At 37.7% G+C, this 12536-nt stretch overlaps 1 protein-coding gene across 50 annotated transcripts in view; it reads right to left on the reverse strand.

The window, feature by feature from the left end:
• PTPRD (protein tyrosine phosphatase receptor type D) overlaps positions 1 to 12536 on the reverse strand; it is a 2083106-nt gene that overhangs the window by 14796 nt on the left and 2055774 nt on the right. The gene's annotated exons all lie outside the window — the stretch shown is intronic.

Raw genomic sequence — 12536 nt, forward strand, 5'->3', positions numbered from 1 at the left:
AGAGAAAAGAAAAGTCCAAATAAATCTATCAGAACACCAATACATAATCAAATTCTCTTCATTATTCTTATTAGCTAGGTTTTAAACTCATTAATTCTAGTTATTGTGATGATTTTGGAGCACCCTAAAGCCAACAGTAATATCAAGTCACCATAACCAGAGGGTAGGGAACAAAATACCAATTAAAATTAGCCGGGTTTCAAAATGCAAAAATATTAAATCTGTAATTACTCTGCTCCTTGCTCACATAACACAAAGTAGACAATATTTTGAACCCGTTATGAAAAGAATCACAAACATTTAGGCTGTTTATATCAGAAGATATTTACAAAATTGGTCAAGATATAACTAGGCTATACCTTTTTGTAAACCATCTCAGTCTATTTTAGTTCAATTTACAAAAAAAATAGAGTAAATCACTCAACTTGAAACAATTCATATTCTGAAACTCAGCAAGGAAGTTCTAAAGCCAATCTAGCGGGAAGTATATAATTAAAATATTAAAATGTTGTTGCACATTAAAAATAGTGCAGAGTATTCTCAACGGAAAGAAATTCTTAATAAAAAGCAATCACTAGAGAGTGTGTGTGTGTTTTGTTTTTACTCTCTTTTCTTCCAGAGTTGAGTGTATTTTGAAATTCCAGGTGAAATTCAAGTATTCTGTGTGGGGAAATAAAAGCCTCAATCTTTGTTACTGAAGAAGCTCCGAGGTATTTTTTAAACTCCATTACTTCTGGACTTATGGGTCATTTTCCAGTTGGTGGAAACCGATTCAAAGAAGAAGAGGTGAGAAAGCCAACAAAGCACAAAGACAAGATCTGCCGTCTCAAGGAGACAATCTAATTTAGTAAACTGGATTACAGAGTGAGGTGGTTGAAGCACTGGAATTTCCTCGAGTGTTGAAAAGAATACTAACAAAATAACACATCTGTGTTCTTAAATCTCAAGGTAAGCCTTGTTTATCTCTTATTTTATCAAACCCTTTAGGCTGAGTTCATTTATGTGTCAAGTATGGCTGAACCCAAAATGTTTTTCTCCTCTTGATCATGGATGTTTATTCGTCCCGAAAACATGTAATCAACAGGAAGAGGTATATATCACCCTTAGACACCAAGCAAAGGCAGCCTCCTTCATTCGCTATATGCCCTTGTTTCCTATCATTTGTATATCTATGTGTTCATTTATTTGTCCATCTGTCCATTAATATATCTATCTCTCTGTATAATGAAAATGAAGTACTTCGCTAAGTAACATAGGGGAGACAACATTAAAGATGACTTAGATCCTACCTTTAAAGAGCTCAAAGTCTATTAATGGAGATCATACCTTACACAACTCTTTATAATAGAAGGGAAAAAAGGACGTGTTGGTTTTGTAGATGATTTGGCATTTGAACCAGGACTTGAAGGACAGGAAGGATGGGGAATTCAGGAGGCTAGAATAGCAAAAGAGAGGGAATGGCTTTTGCAATCAGACTGCTGGCTCTGGGAGCTACATGTGAAGCTTTTCATAGGCCTAGTGAGGCACTTGGGCAAAGAATGTACTAGAACTCTAAATGAATGCGTTTAACGAGCAGTAGGGTGCCTGACTCAACTGAAATGGCAATTTCTCTCTAGTGTCAAGTGACTGCAAGGTGGTATTTTGTAACAAAATAATACCTTTAGTTAACTACTGAGTACTATAGATCAAATCCAGCTTCCAGACAGGAGCCCTGAGGTTTGTAGACCAGGTTAAGTGCAAATATGATATAACTGCTATTTAAAAATTGCTTACTTTTTTATGTCCTGTCAGACATAAGAAATGACTGTCAGTATCCAATCAGAAAGCCTCTGGATACTGATTCTAAGACTCCATTCAAGGTTATTAAACCACAGAGCGACATGACATTGAGATATAACGCAGAAGCCTTCAGGGGCAGTCTTAGAAATGATAGCATATTCCTAAGCACAAAACAATTAGACCCTTGATGAACTGAGAGCCACAAAGTCCCATTTTATTTAGTTTGTTCTACTAAAGAAACCTGTGAGATGGCAAGTTTTTCCTGACACTCCTCACCCTCCTACTCTCTCGCCTCCCCAGGGGAGATTAATCATCCTCTGTCCCAGATCCCCTGGTATCTTAAATATCACTCTATTACAGTTCCAGTCACATCATATTCTTAATTAGTCTGGTAGGGCCGTCACCCACAAATAATAGAATATATCTTGGGAGCAGGAACTGCATTTTCTGTTATCTTTGTGTGCCCTGCACGAAGCATGCAGTCAGGGTTCAATGGTGCTGGTGAAATAAATGAATGAATTAGTGATAAGCATGAGAGGGCTTACGTAAGGAGCAGCCCATCTAGGTTCGGTAAACCTACTGAGGGAGCGGGACTCTTCAGTCAGTGAAAGAAATCCCACATTTGACCAAGGTTCAGAATAATGCAGAGAATACCTGAAGACTGCTCCACAAAGTCTTTGATATGGAATAGAAAGACGGGACAATGCTTTGAGTAGTCTCCATGTCTTGCTCTCCTGATACGTTATCGCATTATAATTAAAAGAAACTGAGTAAAACTTGACCTGGAAATGGAAGGCAGGCCCCACTTTGATAGGTTCTAAGACTACGAGTAACATCTTTTTTCCTTTTTCTGTGTTATCTTTCTAAACTGTCTTCATCCTAATGGTGTGCTGCAGCTAGCTGGATCCACCTTCATGCAATTCCTAGTGGAAACCACACTTGTAAGCCTGACAGCTGAGCCCTACATATCAAGTCAATTCTAGATATTGGCAGGAATATTTTCTCAAAATATGTGGCAAGGACCACTTCCAATGTCCGGATGATTCATGCTTTTATATTCTTGCAGAAAGATAGCACAGAATCTTGCAAAATTGGTAGGAATAACTCTACATCCAAATAATTATCAACCTCTTCATTGTGGTAACGAATTTTTTTTCCCTAAAAAATGAGGGAGGGAGAAAAGAAAAATCAAATATTTGCCTGAGTTTAAACCATGAATTGTCGGAAGCAAAGAAACAGAAGAAGAGAGACTATCACTTGCGCAAAACCTATTTTTCCTCTGCAAAACACAAAATACGGTGAACCGCCCACTCTTGCTGTGTCTACGGAAGATGGTGAAGGAGCGGACCCTGGGAACTTCTGTGTCACCTCTTCTCTAGGATGAAGAGTTCCTGGTGGCTTTAAATGTTAGAGGTGTCTCTCAGCTTGAAGCAGACCATGAGGTTCAAGATGCTTTTTCCAGATGCCAATGGCTGGGTGTCTTAGAGTTACTTAACTTCTTTGTTGTTTTCCCATTTTTCTTAAATTGTGATAGTGATAATTAACTCTAGTTAATTATCTAGTAAGTCTTAAGGCTGAATTAAACGTACCGAGTACTTTGCAAACATAAAGGAAGAGGCAGTTACTTCGTAAGGATAAACTCCATTTTAAAATTCTACCCCTGAATTGACAACAAGGAACAGGCATTGTGAACCCTGGGAAAATATGATAGCATCACAGCAGGATCATTTGAGGTTAGGCTTTTTGAATTTTGCTTTAATGGATCCCCTCAAGCTGCTCTCCCTTTTCATCCCATATTTCCAATAAATAATGTCTTACTTTGAGGAACTTTCTGCTTTCATATATAATGTCATGGTAAATGAGATGGCAGTAAAGCTCCTTCTCACCACAGTGCTTTGTGCCCAGGAGGCACTCAGCAAATGTCTGTCAGCTTCCTTTCCCTTCTATGATTCATAACATTTGGCAACTGTCCTGAAGTCACACGGCCAAAGGTAAATGGCCAAACAAGGACTCAAATGCAGGTTCTGAGAGGCTAATCATTAGTACCACGTTCCATGGCACCATTATTGCTTACACTGCTTTCTGCCATTTGGGTCAACAACAATTGCCAAATACAGTGGGTTTCCTAAGGCCCGCTCCTCTACAACACTCCTTCAGCAGTGTTTAACTACCCCTAATGCAGGTTCCTTGAAAAGCCTTTCTTCCTTGGTTTCTATGACACTGATTGAGGGAGTACGGGAAACATCAGATAGCTCCCTTAGGGTCGATGGTAGAAATGGAGGAGATTTTATAACGATCTCCAACACAAAATAACCCAAAACACGTGGCACATGAAATTAGCCAAAAAGAAGTATGACTCATGTGTAATGGTTCCACTGACTCCATGATGGTAAAATTTCCATCCAGTTGGAAACCAGAATCAAAGATGAACTCTAAATGTCATCTTTGGAAATCTACTGGCACCTCTTAATTTGCCTTAGTAAGTAATGTCATTTTAGTTTGATCTCTGTGCTGATTATCCTCCTGCCTCTCTGGATTTTTCCATCTGTATTTCTTTCTCTGATTTACATACCTCTGCCAGCCCCCAAAATGTGGATAATGTCCCCAAAGTTCTGCCCTCCTTTCTCACATTCCCCTTCATGCTTCAGCAATAATCTTCAAATAAATGATTCCTAAATTGATAGCCCTTTCTTTGAGCACACGTGGAGACCTATATTTCAAACTGCCCTCAAGTTTCTCTAGAAATAAACAGATTCCAAGGTTAATCAGCATCTTGTCCACTCAAATCTGCTCTTCCCACTCGCCCTCTCCTTGATATTCAGGTCTAAAATTTAAGAGTCAGTGTGGACTGTTTTTGCCTCTTGTCCTGCACAACAATTATAAATTTCTGTGCCTTCAACCTCTACAATTTTATTCAACTACCTAGCAATGGTGTGCAGAAGCTGAAAAAACCTGTTGTAATTTGCATAAATTTTGCTTAAAAATATATTAAAAATAAAGGTAATACTCAAAACACATTGCTTCTTCATTATTTTACATTGATGCTCTTGAGGTGAAAATATTATATAACGGTGTGCTACTGAGTATGTCTCCCCAGCTTTCCTTTCAGTGATGTCACATTTGTAGCTTGAAATCAGCCATTGAAGTACCTACACCAAGGTAACAGGCAAATACTACTCCCCTGTGCCCCACCCCGCCCGAAGAGCTGGTTGTTACGCGTCACCAGCACACACTGACTATCTTAACTCTCCATTCCCACCACCCAGGGGCAGACAACAAAGTGCTCATTACTTTCCTCTTTACCTACATTTGTTATATACTCTTTCCAATAAGACTCCTCAGGATATTATCCCACAGATATTTACTGAGTGCCTATCACGAGCTGTGACATCAGGGAAGTGGTGAGCAAAATAAACACGACCCTTTCCTCATGGAGATTATGCTTTAGTGGAGGAATTAGATAGTAAATGCTCATGTAATTATAAATCTCAACGAAAGCTGTGAGGTAAATGTGCAGGATACTAGCAGAGCACCTTTGAGGAAGTGTCGTTTAAATTGATTCCCATTATGGCTTCATTGCATCTCCTTAAGCTTCTGTGGAAGCCCTAATCCCTAATGTGCCTGTATTCAGAGACAGGGTCTTTAGGGAGGTAATTAAAGTTAAATGAGGTCATAACGGTAGGGCCCTAATCCAGTAGGACTGGTGACCTTGTAAGAATAGAAGAGACACCAGAGAGCTCTCTCTCTGTGCACATGGACAGAGGAAAGGCCAGGTGAGGACACAGCTAGAAAGCAGCCATCTTAAGCTAAGAAGAGTGGTCTCACCAGAAAGCAATCCTGACAGCACTTTAATCTTGGACTTCTGGCCTCCCGAACTGTGACAATAAATTTCTATTGTTTAAGTCACTCCATCTGTGGTACTTTGTTAAGGCAGCCCTAGTGGACTATTACAATTCCCAAAGGGCAAAGAACTGTTTGTTGGGTGAAGAAGGGTGGAAAGGTTTTAGAGGAGACAGAATATCCCAAGGAAAGGCCCTGGAATGGAAAATAGCTTGGCATATTTGAGTAACTAAAAGACAGCCAGGGTGGATGGAAGACAATGAGGGAAAAAGGGCATGTTTCACATATTTATCTTCCATTTTAAGGATTGTTTATGACTTTGATTAAACGTATAATCATATTAATAGAAATTAATCAAAATAATTCTGTTTTACTTGTTCATAGTTTACCTTTATGGTATGGCTCATCTATTCTTGAGTTCTTTATTTTGACACATCTATTAGTTTGCTGGAATACGCCTTTGAATAACATTTCATATAAAATATGCATGGATAGCACTATTTCTGATGCCTTGTATATCTGAGAAATTTCTTGTTGATTTGCCTTTACACAGGACCAACAACTTGGTTACGTGCAGGATTACAGGACTCCAATATTATCTCCTCAAACTCTAAATTTATTGCTCCATGATCATCCTTTGTATTTTGAAGAGTCATAGGTCAGTTTGATTTTTGGTCTTTTAATAGCAATTTTACCCCCAAGTACTTGTGGGTTTTCTCTTTAACTCAGAGGTTCAAAACTCTCATTTATATGTGTCTTAGGCACTGGTCTCACCTTTAAAACTGCATGGTTCTCAGGTACTACTTTTATTACAAGAGTCATAGCTTTCCCTCAGCTCTAGGCAAATCGAACATATCTTAAGCTTTCCCACCTCTGGGCCTTTGCTTATGCAAGTCCTTCCTCCTCTTTCTCATGTCCATCTGTTGATATCTATCTTGCTTCAAGACTCACCTCACACGCTGCATCCTCGATCAAGCCTCTCTTGATTTACTCCTTCTTGGAGTGACAATTTACACCTGTTTATCAGCAACTGCCTTACTTGATTTGTGTTTTCTGGTTATTATCTTTATGCCAGTTGATAATCTCCATGAGGAGAAGGACAAGAAGCTTGCTTGTCTCTACTGCGTTTGGCAATTTCCCGTGGTGCTATCCATGCGAGGGAAATCGAAGGTGCTCAACTTAAGTTGCAAAATTTAAAAATATAAGTTTAAAAATATTAAGCCCTTTCTTGGATCAATGATATACACAGAACATTCTCCAAAGCCCCCAGCATGGGAATATTCCTTTGATCCATGTTTATAGAGATAAAGGTAGTTTTTAAAAGTTGATGAGATGAAAACAAACTGTGCTTATGCTTTACTCCAGTCGCTCAGAAATAACAAACCTCAGGCACTACGTTTTTCTCAAGAAATTGAACAGTGAAAATTCAGAGCTTTTAAAAGTATGCCAGCCTACTTTTGTTCAAATTTCCAAGTTCCCATAGCAGCACATATTTTACTTCCTTCTTCAATTTACTCATTTTTTCCCCCATCAGTATCTGAGTGCAGTGTACCTCTCAAAATGAAAGATTGTAGTTCTAAAAGCAAATGCATTTTTCTTTGATCCTGAAAAACTCAGCTCCCCAGAGCAGAGATAATGACGGAACCCTATTTAGTTTTGTTTGTTTTTCATCATTTCAACAGCCTTCAACCTGAAACATGATAAGAACAGCAAAACTGATAAACCACCCTTATTTTTATCTGCTTTCTGTCGGAGCAGTTGCCAAGCACAGAGACAGATTTTTCTAAATAGCCTTAAAAGAAAAAAAAAAAAAAGAGTGCATAACCCTGTGCTTCAGGCTGAGGCCAGCACAACTCAGTACATTTATCATGTTCCAGAAAATTCCAGCAAAAAGGGAAGAGGACAGCACTTTTAAATCAAGTCTAGCATTAGGTTGGTCCCTGTTATCCCTGAAGTAAAACCAACTTTCCAAGTTACCCTCCAGTGAGGACAATGATTCCACTAAAGCAAACCAAATTATTGCCAAACTTTTGCCTTTAAAAAAAAAAAAACTATTTCAGTGAGTGATAGACAATTCAGTGTTTACAAGCTGAAAGACTATGCCATCCATTAAACAAGGATGCCTACTAGGAAATTGTTATTACTTCAATATTATCATTCATCCAGTTACAACATTTGTTTTCAATTTCTAAAAACATGATTGAGTTAGTCCCATGAGTTGAAATATACTTAATGTCCCGTGATGCGATACGGTAGTAATGTGCAAAAGGAAAAAAAATTAAGAGGCATAAGGGGGCTATTTTTTTGCTAAAATCATTCTGGAGATGTGCTTAAAAGTTGGCTTTTCTGATTAATCTGGTGGAGTTTCAATTCTGACCCTTTACTGATACTTCAATGATCTGGCAAAGAAAGACAACAGAATTAGGAGAATTTACAGATCATTTAGTTGGGTACAAAGACAGTAAAATATGGACCAAAATTCATGGTGAGCATTTTGTACATATATCAGCTTATAATTTGATTGGATATTATAGTTCAGCTATAAGAAGAATGGCATTTATGAACAGCAAGTATATTAAATAAGCACATCTATGAGAATGGATTGAGTTTTATGACTGTGGTTTATAAGATTAATCAGATGACTATCCTTATAAAACTGTGATGTGATCCTGATATGGCTGCTGTTTTGAAATTCTTCTTTCCTTTTTTTGTTAAAAATTAACGTTTAACTTAATATGCTGCTATGCTGGGCATCTCTAGAATATTTAGAGCTCTTGAAAAAAAACTGACCCATAAGTATTTTGTATTACATATTTTGGCGTCTCTTTTACCTAAGATGATCAGAGAAATTATACGGATTTCCTTAAGAGAAATATTCATCTGCCTTATTCACTTTTACATATTATAAAATAAAAATTAAAAAATATTTTTGAAAAAATTGTCATTGAAATGCAATTTAAATAGCCATGCTATTAAACATAGGCTATATGCCTAAAAGATTATATATGCTTATATGCACACATGTTGATGCACAGAACTTGATCCATCTGCAAAGATGCACAAATTATAAAAATAGTTACCTCAGTGTAGAATGGAATTGGTGATGGTCATGTTAAGGGGGGACTTTCACTTTAGTTGAAGTGTTCAATTTTTTTTGGCAAGGATAACATACTCATGTAATAATAGAATTAAAAAGAAATATAAAATAATGGATAAAATGTTACTATTGTAAAAATATTAAAGATCAATAAGCAGTTGAGGCTGAACAGAGGTAGAGAGAGAAGATGGAACCCCATTCACTGTAGCTTGGGAATATTGCCCAGAGATGGATTCTCAGGAGAAGTCTGGGTGATGTTGACAGCTCCCTGCAGACTGGACTTGGTCCTGCCATCTGGTGCCGGCTTTTAAGGAGTATGTTTCAGAAAGTAGGGGGATATAGATATAGCTATCATAGAGAGGAGACTGCTTACTAAAGAGTTAGAACAAGCAAAAGTTAGCATGAAATAACTCAGAACCTTCATCACTCTAGAAAGAAAAAGTGCATTACACTCTTGGATGGCATCCTCTGATGATCAAAAGTTTACACTTCATCAACAGAGAAGAAGCAGAGACTAAGACTAAGCATGGAGCAACTGACCTCATAAGGATGCTAGTCTAGAATTTTGAGATGCCAAGGCTGACCCACCCAGTCATATTCCCTCAGGGCATTTTACTTTTCCATTACAGGTGAAAGAGGATTTCTTAAAAAGAATAAGCCTACAAAAACCAAAATCCACATGTGCCTAATCTGTTTTTTTCCCCCAAATATGTTGCCTCAATCAAAAATCCTCCAAAGACTTCCATATGATCTTGGCTCTGTCCCAACATTACCTGCCAAAGACATTACCTATTATTCTTAAAATGTGATGCTCAACACAAATGAGAAGGCTAATATGTTTACATAAAGAACACCTGAATATGCCATATTGGGTCTTACTTTCCCATGGCTAGAGTAGGCCATTAGGCATAGACAGAAACAGACTCAGCTGGCTCTGATAATTGGTAGTTGACTTGAATCTGAAAGAGGTCAAGTGAATGATTTTTATGAAAGTATAAGGAACTAAACCATTTTCACAGAGATTTTCTTTGTAAATGGCCAAATAGTTCAGTTCATATTCTAAATTCTGTTTGGAATGACACAAAACTATCCACATTTTAAAAGTGGATACAACCATTAACCAGGCCGGTCAAGTCAAGCTTCACAGGTTGTGTACTACTCAGCTCAAAGCAACTAATAATCAAGTAGACTACAATGTGAACAACCTGTTCAGTCCACACAGCAGGCTCACATTAGCAACATAAATGCTATTATTCCCGACTCTGGTTAAGCAGAGTCAAACAGAAGAGCCACTGGAAGGTATTTGGAAGATATTCAAACTTTATCAACTTTATTTTGATTGTCCTGAAAAGTATATCAACGTTTCCCACAAGGGTAACATTTTGGGGGGGTTTGGTTTGTGTTTTCGCTTTTTAAAAATGCGATTATCTGTATCTAAACATAAATGGTCCAATCGTTCCGAAGGCTCTGAATCAGGGGTTACACATTGGGCGCCCTATGTTTTCTTTGGTCTTTTCGTTTGACTCCCACAAGCTTTTGCAAGGCAGTGGGAATCTGCCTCAGTGCAAGCAATTTACCTACTCTCCGACACAGGGCCTGCTTCACCTGCTTAGACCCCCCACAGACCTTCAACAGGCCTTTGTGTTGGCGTCCCAGGAGCCTGACCTGGCTTCTTAAACTCACAGGTTTCCGAATTAATGAATCAGTACTACTCACTGCCTCTTCCAACTTATCTGCATACTTAAATTTTTGAAAGAGCAAACCGAGACCTAGGCAGGTGAGGAATTTGACAAGATCACGTGGCTGTCACTAGCAGAGCTGAGACTTGGGTCCATCTTCACTTTCTCAGACTTGTGCTCCCAGCAATGGAGTTTTATTGAAGACAGATGACAGTTTTCTTTAGTGCTCCCCAGATGGACCCAAGGTCCACAATTCTATCAATTTAGGCTGCAAGAAGGTTGGTCTAAAAGAGATATGCTGTGTCTGAAATTGTTCTTTATTCATGAAACATTAGATCCCCTACTCTATTCAGCTACCCAAAGAGAAATGAATTAAGTGGCTTTTGAAGTACTGTCAAAATAGATCTTTGTGCACCTGGCTAGGGGTTAACTAGTTATATTGATGTCAGTGCTGTTTCAGATAGATGGATGACTTTCAGTAAGTGTAGTATTCATACATGATGACTACTTAATGAGAAGTAGTATGCAGTGTATTTAGAATGACACATTGGTCATGTTTGAGGATGGGAGTAGCAAGGATAGAGTTTGCCTCTCATGCAGGGTAACACCAGAAGATGGAAAACACAGTCACAAGACTGTGACACCAAAGATAATATTCAATGACTCAATTCAATAAATACAAAATGAGATTCCTCCTCTATGTATCAATCACCAGGCAATGTCCCACCAGGCATTTATGTATTATTTGTCCATCCAAGTGACCTGTGCACATTCCTACGCAGTGTTAAAACACAGATTCCTGGGCTCTGCCCCAGAGATTCCAATTCAGTAGGTTTGGAGTGGAAGCCAAGATTGTGCATTTCCAAAAAGCTCCAAAGTGATGCTGATGCTGCTGGACCACAGGCCATACTTTGGGTAACAAGAATATAGAGAAACTCCTCTTCTAAAATTTTTAGAAGTAAATGAGGGCAAAAAAGTGTACAAATATATTCCTAATTATCCATGCATGTTGTATATTTATGTATGCTTATATATACATACATATAAATTTTTAAAAAATCTTAATCTTTCATTCATATAGATTTTTTGAGTGAACTGACTTAGAACTTCAATGCCTTTAAAGGAGAGACTGCAAAGGTTGCTTTAAAAAATGTAAGGCTTGCTTTTTTTTCAAAGACCAAATATTTTACTATCTTCAGATATGTGCAAACATACAGAATTATCTTGTAATAAAACTCAGACGCCAGAGGCCCACCAGGCAAGTTTTCTTTGTAAGAAACAACCTCGATACAAGCAAATCAGATACTGTGTAATAAGACCCAAAAGTATTTTTCCTAAGACAGAAAGAAAAATATCCAAGCAGTAGAACCCTGATTGGAAAGACACAATACAAAGAAAACAGAACTATTTGTAACCTTCATTTTATGACCAGGGGCACAGCAAAATAGTTTGAAATAGTAAGTTTTGATGCTGATTACGTGAAGTCAAAATACACACTGTTCAAAGGCAGCCAACATTAAAAAAAAAAAATGCAGCCTAGTTTATGCAATGAATTTCAGCATTCTTCCAGTCTGGGAATATTTCAAAATACACTGCAGGTACAGCTGGGAAAACTCAGTGATACCCCTGTCCAGATCTCAGCTATTAGGTTATAAAAATATTTTCACATTTCCTGCAGATGTCTAGATTCCTTTCTTAGTTAGTAATTTTAATTCAGAACTCATTATTGACAGCTATTTGTTCTGATGGAACCTAATTGCTCTTTTACCAGACTCAGCTGCAAGCAGGCTGATTTCCTTTCCCTTATAGAGTATATTACATACAAACACAGGCAGGAAAAAAAATAACCAATTAACTCAATACGTGTGCATAAAATGATTCATTGAGAGCACTGATCTAGTAATATATCTAACTGCACCATAGGTCAAAGGAAATTACAGCACTTACCGTTTACAGTATTAAATATAATTATACGGAAATATTCATAAGCATTAAAATATATAGATGATGAGTGGCAGCATCTGAAAATTTACCCTTTTATTAAAGAAATTTATAAATTACTACATTTGAGGCATTGACAGGGCATTTAAACTACTGAAGGATTAACGCAAGGATATCTATCTGACAAACTATGGAAGCTG

Source organism: Equus caballus, chromosome 23 (genome assembly GCF_041296265.1).
Source record: "Equus caballus isolate H_3958 breed thoroughbred chromosome 23, TB-T2T, whole genome shotgun sequence".
In the NCBI taxonomy this organism is placed as follows: Eukaryota; Metazoa; Chordata; class Mammalia; order Perissodactyla; family Equidae; genus Equus; species Equus caballus.